General features: G+C 38.7%; 1 long non-coding RNA gene across 1 annotated transcript in view; it reads left to right on the top strand.

Annotated features, from left to right (window-relative positions):
* Positions 1 to 7,295, top strand: part of LOC127478349 (uncharacterized) — a 28,996-nt gene extending 21,701 nt beyond the window's left edge. The window contains exon 3 of the long non-coding RNA XR_007907198.1: positions 7,174 to 7,295. This is a non-coding gene — a long non-coding RNA (uncharacterized LOC127478349). The remainder of the gene's footprint in view (positions 1 to 7,173) is intronic.
* Positions 7,296 to 14,550: the final 7,255 nt, after the last annotated feature.

The raw sequence follows: 14,550 nt of genomic DNA, 5'->3' as shown, positions 1-14,550 counted from the left end.
ACTTTGGATGTTTTTCATTCCTAGTGAATGATTTGGGGGAAATTCCTTATAAATCAGCATCTTAATTAAATTGTTAAGGTAAATCTTTCTGATATAAGCATAGTTGATTTAATATAGATGTATATCTTGGGCATGTATTTTCAGATTAATCATAAATTTGTTTTCTGAAAGTTGGAATTCTGCGTGTTGAAACATGAACTTTTTGCGTGCCAGAAAAGTGAATTTTTGAACTATGATGCTGTTTGTAGCTGCTAGAGAAGCAAAGAAACCATGTAGACACATGCATGTTTATGAATGTAAATACCGCTTTGAGGAAATGCCTCAATTTGTATTCATTTGAAATTGTTTGTGAAACATTTCTGCAGCTGGTACTGTTGTTCTACCCTTAAGTACTTAGTTCTTCTGGTCATCTTTTATGATTAAACACTGGAGCCTGCAATAATTAGCCAGAACAATAGTAAAGGTCATTTTATTTTACTGCACTGATTTTCTCACACTTTTTCGCTTCTTTTCAGCTTCCGTGCCTCACTCATCCCTTTCCTGCTCCCTTCTCTTTGTCTTGAAGTTTTGTCTGTCTTTATGTCTGTCTGTCTTCCTATCATCAGGAACATATTCTTGCTCCTAGCTCCTTGCCCACTGCCAGCCAATTTCCCTTATTTCTTCCCCCTCCGAAAATTTCTGGCCAATATGCCATAGCCAACCACCCCTTTTCTTCCCTTCTTTCTTTGATCACATTGACTTGTGCCTCATCTTAAATTATTGAGTTGAAAGGTGAGAAATTTGAAACCAAAATGAAACGTTATTTTTGGGCAACACATTGTTCATAGAAGGGCAATATGACCTGGACTGTGTTTCATTTCAGTCAACAATAAGTCATCTGCTGCTGCTGTGGACAGGAGCAGTTGTATGCTGTGTTTTACTCTAAAACATGTGATTATATCGTGCACTTTTCAGCTGTGTTAGACACAGGACAGCAAGTGAGATCTGATTTGCAGTCGTACATCTTGAGAAGGACACATCTACTCTGGTGTTTAATAACTTCTAACTGTCATGTAGTTTATAGTCTATAAATGTTTTCCAAGATGTGAATCAATTAGCTTTTAAAGGAAATATTAATAGATTACAGGATAGCTGTTGCTATGTATTCTTGACATTCTGAAAAAGCATGTGAAACCAGTAAAACCATTGTGTGTTCCTCTAAATCTTAAGGCAGAATTCATAATTCGGCTCATAAGTTTACATTAGGTTTTAAATACTTCAGAGGAGATAGCAAGTAAAGTAGTTCTACGAACACCTGCTAAAAACCCCTCAATTTGTGCTCTTATGTGTAATTATTATGTTGGTCAGGCAATAGAAACAACAGACAGCTGATATGTTGTGGCTTACTTGCATGCATAAACTTTCTGCAGTACTTTTGTGACTCGTGGCCTTGTTCCAGGATAGGTTCCCAGTGAACCATTCCTTTTCATTTTGAATATGTGTGGTAGCCTAGATTCTATTTCAGAAAAGTGACATTTTTAAAGGCCCTCTATCAACGCAGCATGTTGATTTCAGATTACAATTTTCACATAAAAGTTCTTTATCTACCAAACCTGTTCTGCTTACTGGGAGTCAAGGTTGTGCAACCCTCAATAGTAAAGATACATCAGACAGACTGTAGGTACCAGTTGCAGAAATTGCTCCACACTGCTTGCAGACCTGGGACACTAATTAACAGTTCAGTTAGTGATACATGAGACAAAGCAGCCAGGTAAACAGATGACACTAAATGCACAGAGAGCAGAAGTTTATGATAGGAATGTGCTACTTTTATAGGAACACTTCTCTGACTGCATTTCCATTTAAGTCTTATTAATTTAATTAGGAATGACAATTTTTTCCATTTTAAAATATGCCTGACAGAAAAAGAGTAGGGGTAGGAAGAACCTTTCAGAAGGAGTGGGCAGGAGAAAGGCAAAGCAGGGTACAGGTATTCCCTAGCAGGTGATTTTTTGTACACACAGCATGAGTCAAAAACATCAGGGGCCTTATGTCTCCTGAATCCCTTCCCTCCTGGTAATTCCAGTCCTTGAGTATGTGGGCAGCACCAAGTAAGAAGATATTTTCCTGTTGAAGAGGAGAGAAAAATCTTCTGGGCTTTACTCAGAGCCACATTAAAAGAAGGAGAGGTTGCTTCCTTGTGATCTTACTTGTCACTGTCTAAGCATGTTATCCTTAGTGTATGCTAAACCATTTGATTTCCATGTGTCATGGCTCTGGAGCATGGGAAATAATAAAAAAACCCTGGTTTTACAGTCTTAATGCATGGGGAGATTTTCTGAATGGTAGCTGAATTGGCACAGATTTCTTTTCCTAGCAGAGAGCAACACTCCGTGGACTAAAAGCAATTAGGAAAAAAACAGGATCACAGTTTATTTTTCTCAGAGGTTTGTAATAGGTGTCATGGCTTATCTGCTGGTGTTCCATTAGATCAGTGTGTTTTGGCAGAAGCTTTTGTGTCTTATAAAGGCTGTGCCATATGGGATCCCAGCTACCTTGCCTTTGGAAAATGCCTGTAGGTCTTACACATCAACAGACTATTGAAACACCTCATTTTATACCTGCCAGTGTGCTCAGAAATCAAGTATAATGTTTTCCCAAACATTTCTGGACTGTTGAAGAAGTATAATGCCCATTTGAAGCAACATTGAAGATGTTTCAAACAGACGTCCTGTTTTTACATCACAGCTGGTTAGAGAAGGATCCCTGTACATCTGCCATCTGCCAAAGAGGATAATGTGTTTTGTAACTGGCATTTCTTATTAATATTGTAGGAAGCAAACCTTTCAGATAGGGCAGGAAACAAAAATAGGACTCATGTTCTGATCCTGGCTCTGATGGTGTTTTGTGCAGCCCTGGAAAATTGGCTTAAGCTGTCTGGCCTACTGACTTATTACATTGTGTAATCAGAATAATTTTGTACTCTTTTGTCTTTTTCTGGTAGGAAAAAAAAAAAAGCTGATGTCTTTATGTAAAACATGCTGTGATGGAAAGCTGCCTATGAACTGAAATAATGCCCTTGTAGAAAAATTCAGCTGCATCTTTGGAACTTTAAAATAAAGTGAGCCTCACTTACAAGAAGGGAAGAAGGGGATTTTGGTGATATTTCTGCTTATCCTTTAGTTCCTATCATCACTAACAGCAAGGTTGACTGTGGTCCTCAGCCTGCCTGTATGGTCAGTCAGTATTGCTGAGCTCTATGAGTTAGAAGAGAGCAAAACAAACTTTGGCCACTGCCTTCTGTGTAGGCTCTCCATTTTTAAACAGTCTTTCCCTTAAACAGCAAAACTTTCCCACAGAAACTTGCAGAGAGCAGAGGAGTGCTTTATGCTAGTTGGTATTTAAACTTCAGTTCAAGGCTTTGAGATTCTTCGTGTGGCCCTGATGATATCTCTTTGCAGCTCATTAAGCTCCACAACCCTATTGAAATGTGCCAAGGGAGCTGTCTGTGAGGCAAAGGCACGCTTGCTTCTTGCTGAGGTGTTGCAGTACCCTGAATGCTGTGTGGTTATCTCGAACGATAACACATTTGGCAGCAAGAAGAAAATACCTCTGTGGAGATAGCAGAGAGAGGTGTGGGGTTTTTTTTAGTGTGAACTCATGTCCCCCTTGTTTTTGTAGCTTTTTGTCTGTTGATGAATTTTAAAGAGGCCCCTGAGGATTTGGCACAGAATAAAAGCGTTGTGCTGGCTTTTGGAGTCAGACGATCCCTTCACCTTGCTGCACTCCCAAACCTGGTTTGTGTTGCTTGTTTTTCTCTCAGCTGGACTGAAGAAGGAACTTGCATAAAGAACAGTGACCTGGAAATTGTTAGTATTCTGAGAGTCACTTTTTTTCTGACGTTCTGATTTAGGATATTTCTGTAAAAGTCTCTCTACCCATTACAGGTAACTAAGATTTTGTAATTGGTGCCACAAGCAGCTCAAGTGGTTATCCAACATTGTAATACCTCATGCAGACTGATCTCCAGAAGCCATCAGTTTGTTCTGGCAGACTTAGATATACCTATAATGAGTAGGATGTAGGCTGGATGTATCTACTTGTTTCACTGTTGGCATTTCTGAAACTTTCTTGTCAAACTGACAGTGTTTTGACTCTTTTCCGTCTATCGTGGTTAATAAGCACATAGTCTGTACAAGGGGCTACTGTTATTTGAAAATCAGAAGTTGATTAATATTATTTACTTATTAGAGAAAAGTTTTGGTTTATTTTTCACCTGTTTTAAGCTCTGATATAGCAAAGGATGTTTCCCTTTAGCAGATTATCCTGCCAATAGCTCGGACCTGCCCTATTTGCTTTCCACAACCAATAATTTTACTGCCACTAATTACGCTCCTCTCTTTTTTTAGGAAACCTAGTGTAAGAGATATTCACTGACCATTTAACAACCACAGCAGATTTACAGTAACTGTAGTTCTGGCAGTGCTACCAATACATTTTCATGCATTGCATCTCACACTGTACAGGCTTTAACACAGCTGTTACCAAAGGCTTTTTGTTTTTAGTGCAGGCAATCCAGTAACTAGACAACCCAGTAGCACCATTTCTACTGTTCCTCACAGTCTTTTCTTCCAGCTCTAGGCCCTTTTGACTCCCCAGCACAGATCAGGGAGAGCCCCTCTCTTGCCCTCACAGCTGGGGCCAATAATTACAGCTGATTCTCAATGCAGAGCAGGTGGGCAGCCAGGGGAAACTTCTTCAGCCTAGGTGGGAATCAGGGCTAGTGTTTGTCTGTGCAGTGGCTGTGCTAGAAATACAGACTTTTATTGGAGTTTACAGACATAGTATCACAGCAGAGCTCTTAAGGTAAGGACATTTTGACTGTGCTTTTGCCTCTTTCTGTAGTTAGTAGGTCAAAAAGGTAGCTAGAAATAGCTAAAAGCAGTAGGATTTTACTTTTTCTGGGTATGAGTTGATAAGCAGATACTTTTCATATCTTAAGTACATATATTTAAGTCTCCATGTCTACGTAATGTTCTCAGTTCTGTCTGCCCTTGAGAAGACCTGAAGCTGTTCAATATCTCTGGGAAGTGCTGAAGTGTTTCAGAGCTAGTCCTTAGCAACTGTGTTGGTGTAGTTCACTTTGCTCTATTGAAATGGCCCTCTGTTTGCTCCAGGCTGTGGTAACTCAGGTACAAGCACAGACATGTTGCTGAGTTAACTGTTAATGGACAGAGTGGCCTCTTCAGGTCTGTCTGCATTAGATACTCTTTGGAGTAATTGCTTGTACTATATTAAAACATAACTTGTGAGAAGCCAGTATTTGGTCTGTAGTAGAGCTGTGATTGTTCAGGTATGTTTTAGAATAACCTCTGGGCTCCAAAGACTTCAAAACAAACTCTAAAATCTGTGGTGCAGGAAATAGTAGTGCTACACAGTTTATATGGAGTAATGAGCCCTGAGTTTGTTTTAGGGAATTCTCCAGTGTTTTGTTCATGTGTCACAGAACTATGAATCTGTAGAGATTTCACCTGCTCAGACTGTTATCCCCCTTCAATCTCTTCAGCTTTCCATATGTGTGATAACTTAGCATTTTGAGTGTTTCTCTTTGCAGTGGTAGCTAAAACCTTGGGGACCTCTGTGTGGGTATTACAGCTTTATTTACTCCATGACCAGTAACCTCACTGCCAGGCTTTGCAAACAACCCTGCTTTCTGGAGGGCTGACCTCCCCTTGTACCACATCCATGTGAAGCTCTCTACTCGATTTTTTTGGCAACCTTTGAATCCTTGTATCTTTTGGCTACAACTGGGAAGGCCTGAATTTCCAGTTTACTTGCTCTTATTCTAATGCACTTGCAGAGGTTATGCTTGTGGAAGAACTGCAGTGATATGCCTGTGAATCAAGTCTAGGCTGTATGATCTGTATTTGGCATCTAGTTTTGTGGAAGGGGAAAGGTTGAGACTCTGAGGGCTGTCTTCATCTGATTGGAACAATGAATGTATTTTAATTTGTTGTTACTCGTTGAGCAATATTATGTCCCCAGACTTATTTCAAGCACAGAAAGATTCTCCAGTATGAACCAGCTCTGGAATTTTTTTTCCAATAATGTTTTTTACACGACTTTAACAATGGTGAAATCCACCAAATTACCAATATTCTACTAGTCCTCTTGGAACATAACAATTACCACTTCTAATATCACATAAATGTTATGTTCACAAGGGTTTGTCATCTCTTCCTCTTCCCTGTTTAAATGGGGGAGAAGCAAAGACAATTTCATTAGCTATTGAGGAGGAATAAACTGGAATTCCTGTTCTTGCAGCAGCTGCTGGTAGCAGAGAGTGGGGGAAAAAAAACAAAACTGATGGCTCTGGGGCTGAGTTGGCTGCTGCTGCCACCCAGGAAAGAAAAGCTGTGTGTATTCCCTGTGGAACACACAAATACAATACATTTACCCACGTCCTCCCATGTCACTTGAAGCTGGGGAAGCCCACAGAGTATCTCAAATCCCTGACATTTAAAAAAACCCTTAGCAGGAAAGAGGACCCCAGGCCCCTTTTCCTTGAGACTCCATCCACAAAGGTGTTGTGTTTTGGGGTGTGTGCCTTTGTTAGTGGTTGTTTTTTTTTAAAGGCCAGTAAAGCTATAAAATTTTTCTCCTACTTCACATTTTTCATGCGCTAGGATTTAACATGAAATTCAGGTTTGTTTTACCCTTTGATAGCCCGTCCGAGTGATTTACACAAACTTTTACAGAGGCACCACCGTCTCTGGTGCTTTGTTAGGAAGCCAAATCCCTCCAGGTGGCTTAGACAGATGCTCGCACCTCGACTACGCCCTAGTTTGTATACTGCTCTAATAGTTACTAATTACCTATTCAATGTCATTACCACGTTGCTGGTTTTGGCACAGAATTACAGAGCAAGTTACAACAGTCACACAGAAAGATCACTCTGTATTCTGCCAACAGCAGAGAATAAGAATTGTTAGGGTGCTTGCAAGGTATGTTGAGAAGTCGGTGTGTGTGCTTATCTCTTAGGATGTGTGTTTATTTTGGACTTTCTGCATTCTTTGTGATTTGTTTCTTGATTGGAATTGGAGGACCTGAGCAATTACTTCTTTTTAAGTGCTAGAGGGCAGATCTACTTTGGGGAAACCGCTGGGGTTTAGTTGTTTGGGTTTTTTTTTACAGTTTGGGATCACTCAGAGAACAAAATGAAATCTCCTTGGACATTCTTCAGAGACCTGTGAATTTTCAGAAGGTGTATGCTGAATATTATTCCAAGTCAAAGTTACTAAGGAAAAAAACAAACAAACAAACCAAAAACCAAGAAAATAATCCTTAACAAGATATAAAGGAGAATAAGTTGTGTGGTTTTGGATTTTTTTTGTTGTTGTTTATTCCCCTGCCCCTGCTGTGTATGTGAGACCCAGGGTTTTAAACCCCCTCAGTCCTCTTATTCCTACCAAAAGTGGTTTCTAGTGAATGTCCCATAGAGGGAGATGGTTTCAGCAGGGCTAATTATCTGGGACACAGCTCCCTGTTAAGGCAGCTGCTTCCAGTTTTGGTGCTACCACAGCCCTGTGGGTCTGTGCCAGAGCTGCACTGCAAGGGGTAACCACACATGAAATACCTTTCACTGCAGATTGGGTAGAATTTCTGGTCTGATTAATTGTGTGTCTACAGCAGGAAGTTTTCCTGGCATGAGATGATTAGTGGTGTAATTTGTCTTGGGAGCACTGCTATGCTGATAACAGACTGGTTTATTTTTATAAAATGCAACTTAAGAGGGTTTTGGCTGGCTTTGTTAAACAGAAAAAAATTTATAGTGAGAAGTCAACCAGCCCCCCTCTAGTAAGATCTTATCTAGAGTGGAATACCTAATTTTTACATTTAAATTGCTGCTTAGTTTTCAGAGTTCTCTTCCACATGAAAGACGCAGTTAATAGTTGCCAAAGCTGTTGTCTGGACTGACTTTGAGGCCAAAAATAAATGTTTGCATTTATCAACTCACAGACAATTCACATTTTGAAATGTGGCTTTTGTGTCTGTGCAATCTGATGACTCTAATTCCTTTGTCCTTCTTGGTTTACAAATAATCCCTAGAAGAAGAAGAGTACTGCTCAGTGTGAATAAGAGTAAAGGAATTAAGCCCATCGTTTCCAAAACAAGTACAGATTCTGGATCACAGGTCTGCCAGTGAGGAGCAATGTGCCTCAGTCAGTTCTCGAGGCAGGAGGAAGTTTTCCCATATACAGATTTTTCTGTCGTTCATCATGCTATTCACTTTTATAAACCTGTTGCTTCATATTTCTCACTGTTACCTTGTCAGAATTTTCAACTGAAAGATAGTTTAAAACTTTCAATAAGTAGGGAGGGAGGTTTTGTGTTACTGCTGCTGACAGTACATTTACACTGCAGCCTTGGTTTGAGCCTGTCCTAAGATTGGGGTTGGGGTTTTTTGGTGATGAGTGAAGACTGGAATTTTGTTGCTTCTTCCCTCAAAGTCATTGCTTTTTGCTTCCCCACCTGTTTTCTGAAGCTGCCTTGTAAACTGAACTAGTGTCATGTTATCCTCTGACAAGAGCAAGCTGTGGTGTCCTGGGAGGGAGAGAATCAGAGGCTGGACCAGATGACCCACTGTTGACCCTTTAACCTGACTGATTCTGTGACTGGAGAACTTCAGCTGGATGTTGTGGGGGGAAAAAAGGAATGAAAGACACCAGGGTGCCCTAAACTGTCTCCTCCACCTGCAGGAGGGGGCATGTGGAGCTGCACCTTGCAGAATTATTTGCCAAGATAGCCCGATCCTGTGCCTTAAACATCACATTGTGGAGATTTATTTAAATTATTGTGCTCTCAGTGATGATCCTGTGTGTATCATTGGTGCTTCTGGAAATGTAACTCTTTTCTTTTGCACAGAAAAAAAAATAAGATCAAAGCTTCCTTATGGGCTTTTCACAATCAATTGTAGGGAAAATTTCTTTCACTGTAAGTTCACTGGGGAAATAGTGTGAGAGGCCAAGTAACAACAATGTTTAGCCTTAGGATTTGAGGCCTTTTAGATATGAAAGGAAGAAATTTTGTATTTGTGGGTGAGAAAGGGCAGCAGTCAAATAGGAGCTTAGGGTAACTCAGCAGTGAAATTGTCCTTGGGGTCAACGCTGCCAAGAACACGGGATACACCGTTGTCTATTGTGCTTATTTTTGGGCAGTGTCTTCTCATTTGTGGACTAGCATTCACTACAGGGCTAAATCAAAATGGAAAGTTAAAGTATTCTGAAATGGGAATACGTGAAATTTGACTTGCAGGCTAAATAAAAAAAGTGTACTGACTTTATTTTTAAAAAACCCTAAAAAATTCTTTTTGGCCTCTTTATTCTAAAGTTGTCTGCTTAAATTTTCATTTTAAAGTGTTTCTTTCTCATAATTATTGTCCGTTTCTTGACTAAATGAAGGCCATGCAGATCTGCTTAGAATGCTCCCTGGCTCTAATGGAAGCAGGAACTGAAATTACTTGGAGCTGGTGCATTTGTTATTATCCAGTTAAGGAAGCTGGCAAATGATGTTACAAATTTTGGAAGAATTGTGGTTTTGCAGACAATGAAAGCAGCAGTTAGAGCAACACAATGTCGAGATAGTATTGCCGAGAACATAATTATGATCGGGTTTCCGTTGTTTAACTGATAAGTAATATTAAAACCTCAAAGAAATTATAATTGCAGGACGATAAAACAAACAGCCCTGAAGTCTGACATTTGCAAGATCAAAAAGGCCATGAGAGATCTTGCATATTTCTTATTTAAAGCAGCACTTCCATGACACAGTAGCTGTAGGCACCGTACCATCAAGGCAAACAAATCTTACAAAGACACTCTCTGGTTTAAAAGTAACAGTTGGCAATACAAGATCTGAAAAATCCAGCAGAGATGAGCATTCATTTTAAATGTTGGCACTTGGAGATTATTAATTTATCTAATATTATTATTTGTTCTTAAAAAGATTGCTCTATTTATTTTTTTAAGTTGTATTTACACCAACAGAAAGCCTTGCAAGTGCCTTCCAATTACCCTGCATGTTGTATGGGATGTTTTTAAAAGACAAAATCAGCATGCTCTGCTTTTCAATTATATTGCATCAAAATGCATTTGGGTTAAAATGTTCTTTTCTAGAATATTCATACAGGATTATTTGCAATTTTTCTTGTACAAGATTTGCTTTTTATTTTGGTGTTTGGAAGATAGAAGTGTTCTGAGAATTAAAAGATTTTCATTGAAAGACAATATACCTGCTGTGTGTTCCTCTGATTATTATAGAAAAGAGGGGGAAAATCATGTTCGCCTTCTGTCCCTATTTGTTTAGTCAAGATAATAATGGGTTCTAGGTTTTTTATTTCTTAAGTCACATGATAAACAAAGAGAAAGGAGTGCAAATACTAAAAGGTGTTTATCTTGATCTATCCATAGATAGGTAAAAAATGTCCGTTTACTTGTAATTGTTAAAGTAAAAAAAAAAAAAAAAAAAGAATAATCAAGATTGAAAATGTTGGGAAAATTTTTATGTGCGAAGGGGACCCTGCCAAGTATCTGAGTTTCCCAGATTACAAGTTGAGGGAAGTGTATTTTGGTTTTGTTAATGGTTGTTATTAAAAAACAAGTCAATAATAGAGTATTTATGCCTATAAAGCTTCTGAGATGCTCTGATAGATAAAATCAAGGGTCTAAGGCAGCACAGAGTAGCATAATCTTAATTTTTAAGTGAAGTGTTCAGCTAATTTGCCTGCTTTTCAGTGACTGATGGAAGATGTGAGTGATAGATAAATGAACTAGATGTGTTATCATCAAACCAGAAATGTGCAAACATCTAGGCTGAATCTTGGTATAGAAAAAAGGTAATATAACCTTTTTTGAATATGGATTTCTAAAAATCCTATTTTTGACTGCTCTAAGTGTGAAAATGCTTCAACTGAGAAACCACACGAGCAAACCTTTAAGAAGATTAAAATGTCCCCTCTGCTAGTTATTCTTAAGGTATTATTTATTAAGAATTCCAGCACAGTAGGGCATGACTCTCTAGCAGATGATAGCTTTAATTATTAAAAATAAATATGATAAGCTTCCCCTATTGTTAAGATATTTTGTCCAGGCAATCCTTCTAACTACTGGCATCTCAAAGTGTCTGCAGGAAGTGTTTTTGTAAACATAATAGGTATGTTCCCAAGAAACAAAAAGCTGGGAAAATGGTCACAAGAGCACCTGTATGTCTTCAACTACCCTGAGAACTGCAAGTTCAAATTATAGCAAGGGTATCTGATCTTATGAACAGTTATTGCTTTGGTGTGAGAAAGGTGTTTGCAGCTACTGCCTTCTCTGTGATTAGAACAGAACAGGCAAGTTCAGCTCTTTGAAATCTTGTCATTTTACTTGTAGCTGTTCTTGGTTTGCTTTGCAAATCTTTGCATCACTGTGTGCCCTCAAAACTAAATTACAATGGTATAATATTGAACAGTGATTAGTGTCATAGTTAGGTACACGTTGGCAAGGAGCCAGCTGCAGGAGTTGAGACTTTGGTTCTTCTAAGGGAGTGATTTCACAATTGCACAGTGATGGAAGTGCTAATTCCTGGCAGAAGCACCTTGTAATAATGCTCTTTAAGACAGCTGGGCATCCTGCTGTCCTCTTTAAGCTGCTGTTTAACTGGAATAACTTTTGAAGGATAGAAAATTTAGTCCATTGTGTAAGATTAGATACCTAAAAAGGTAAAATAACTGCTTGAGACCGACAGACAGAAATCAACAGAAATGTTTAAAAAACACTAAAACACCAAACCCAAACCACAATCTTTGTCTGGTTGTAACAGGAAGGTGATAAGGCCCCTCAGAATAGATGGGAAGTTAATACATGTTTGTGTGCAGGTTTTCATCCTGGAAGTCTTTTATAAAGAAAGCGTTTTCATGAAGCCTGTAGAAATGTATCTATTTGGTCTTTTGTGATATTAGAAAAGAACTCTGTTGTGGTTTGGTTGTTGTTTTTTGCTGCTTCTCGGGAATGGTAGTGATGCTGCTGCTTTTTTTATCAAGTAACTTATACTGATTGAAGGATGGGAGAAGGCATAATCTCCATTATAACACTGAGGAACAGTGAGGGAAAACTTAATGGTCAAAGCCTTTATAACATCAGGAGTGGTCTGGAGCCAAGGGGGGACATGTGCCTGCAGCCTGAGGCTGTAGGCAAGTCATGCATTTTTAACTTTCATAAACTGGGCAAATGAGGCCTCTTGAGATATTAAGTTTAAGTATTTCCAAATAATCATAAAACTACCTCAGAAACTGAAGTTTTGAGTTCTTCTGTGGTGTAACTTTGATTTAAAGGAATGCAGGTAACGTTAGAGATCTTGATTTTTAATCTATGTTTCAACCACTTTCCATGTGATTGTTTCTTAGACCTGACACTTCATTTATGTGTTACTAAGACCTCCATCCATCTAAAATTTTTAGTTTGCATACACATAAACCTTATTTTACAGTTGGTCTGATGTAGTGTGTCACCCATCCTGTGTGCAAACACCTACTTGTCCCCTTGGCAATACCTATATGAAGCATACAACCAGAATGAACATAGCAGTGAAAACTCAGAGCTGCTTATTTATGTGGCTTAGTAGGGAAAGGGTTAATTCATGACAGGAATGCATTTTTAATTTTAAGGAATAAATAAATGAAACTGTTTGGGTCTTAACAGCTGGCCAAGTGCATTCAGAAAGACAGCAATTAATCCAGATCAAGAGAGGATTAACTTTGAAGTTTAAAATATCCTCCATGCCTGAGGAGGGACCAGGTTAATGTGCTCATGAATGGGGTAGATAGCTGATCTGTAAGAGTGGGAGTTAATTTATGGGTATGAAATACGGTTTTTGAATTTGCAGGATCAACTTTTACATCTTAATCTTCTGTAGTAGATCAGTAGCCTGAGTGAATATGGAGCAAGATAGATCATCTTAGATTAGTATAGACCATAAGAAATGTAAAATCCTTGACTTGCTATATTTATGCCCAGAGCCAGAAGTCTGAGTTTTTCAACTTTTGGTAATCAAGGTTTCTGAGTAGATCAATAGTAAATTTGAAAAATTTAAAATATTTTTGGTATTCTTGTACGATTTTGCTGTATTTTAGCTTTAAAAATAGGTTGTTGGTTTTTTTTAAAGGCGTTCTTGGGGAATATCTATAATGAGCAGAATATGTTGCTCATTATAGAGTAAATTTTGGAAAGTAACATGGAGGTTTTTTGGTAAATTTGGTGCCAATTTCTTAAAATGAAATTTTCTTTTCTGGAAATAAAACTGCAATAAGGTGTTTTATTAAAATCAAAAAAAGTTCATTGAGATAATAACATGTATTATCATATCAACCACAGTAAATGAACAGTTATATGGAAAAGATTATAGTTTGACTGGTCTGAGCTTCAAAAATTATAGTGAGATTTTCGCATTTGAATAGGAAGCTTCCCCCAGTCTTCCTGTTATGGCTTTGCATTTTGATGGGAATATTCTGCTCTCAATTCTTACCAGTGTTTGTAAGAGACTCTTGAACTTTTCTGTGCTGATTTTTTTTTTTTGTCTTAAAACAATGAAACACCTACTCCTGTCTTCATTCTTTCTGCTGTCTTCCTTCCTCCCCACAAAAGCCAAAAGTGAACCTATTAAGAGCCAGCCACCTTGTAAGCACGGGGAACTGAGTCCTCTGACAGCTTTCCCCTGCAGACTGAAAGTAGCTCAATCTTTGTCTTCCCACTCAAACTTCAGGTGTCTTTTTTGACATGATGGTATCCTTGAGTAAAACTCTCATGTGCCTCGGTGAAATTTTACCTGCTGTTGTCTGTGATGCCAAGAGCCTCTAAGGACAAAAGAAAATTGAGGAAAGGTAGCTGGGAGAAAACACTTGAGCTAACATGACTTTATTAAGACTTGCTGTGTGGTCTCAGCTCAGTGGGCAGGATAGCACGTTTCTGGATGTGAGTAGCTCTCGACCTGTGTGACAAGTTGAGAACAGAGTTGAAACTGTTTTAAACATCTCCTCACCAAACAACCATGGATGTATCATTACATTAGGCACTGGTAACTTTGGTACATTGGAAGTGGAATGGGAAAGGCATTTAACTTCAGATAAAGTGGAAGGGTGTGGGAGATGGGAATGGAGATGGAGGTGTGATCATCTCAACCATTTCCAATAAAGTGTGTCATCAAACAAATGCAGTAACAGGAATACCAACAGAACAGGACTCCTGATTTTAATGTCAGGCTGGAGAGAAGGGTGAGAAAAAAGAGACTGATCTTGCACAAAAGGGCAGAGAGGCTAAATGGTTCAGAAAAATCCTCATGAATAGAGCTAGATAGCCAAGAGCTTAGACTGAACAAGATCCTGGAGGCATAAAGGATCTTACTGTAAAGTATAAGCTAATACTGCTTTCTCTTGTTTCAGTTTCCCTTTTATAGGTTGCCATTTGGAGTTTAACATTTTGCTGTGCTAAACATTGACTTACTATTTTCTTGTCTGAGCATCTCTCTCATAAAGTA

The sequence above is a fragment of the Manacus candei genome, unplaced genomic scaffold (assembly GCF_025592945.1).
Source record: "Manacus candei isolate 608988 ecotype Guabito, Panama unplaced genomic scaffold, ASM2559294v1 h1tg000060l, whole genome shotgun sequence".
Lineage (NCBI taxonomy): Eukaryota > Metazoa > Chordata > Aves > Passeriformes > Pipridae > Manacus > Manacus candei.
The sequence above is the reverse complement of the archived record's forward strand: the minus strand, read 5'-3'. Positions and strand labels throughout refer to the sequence as shown.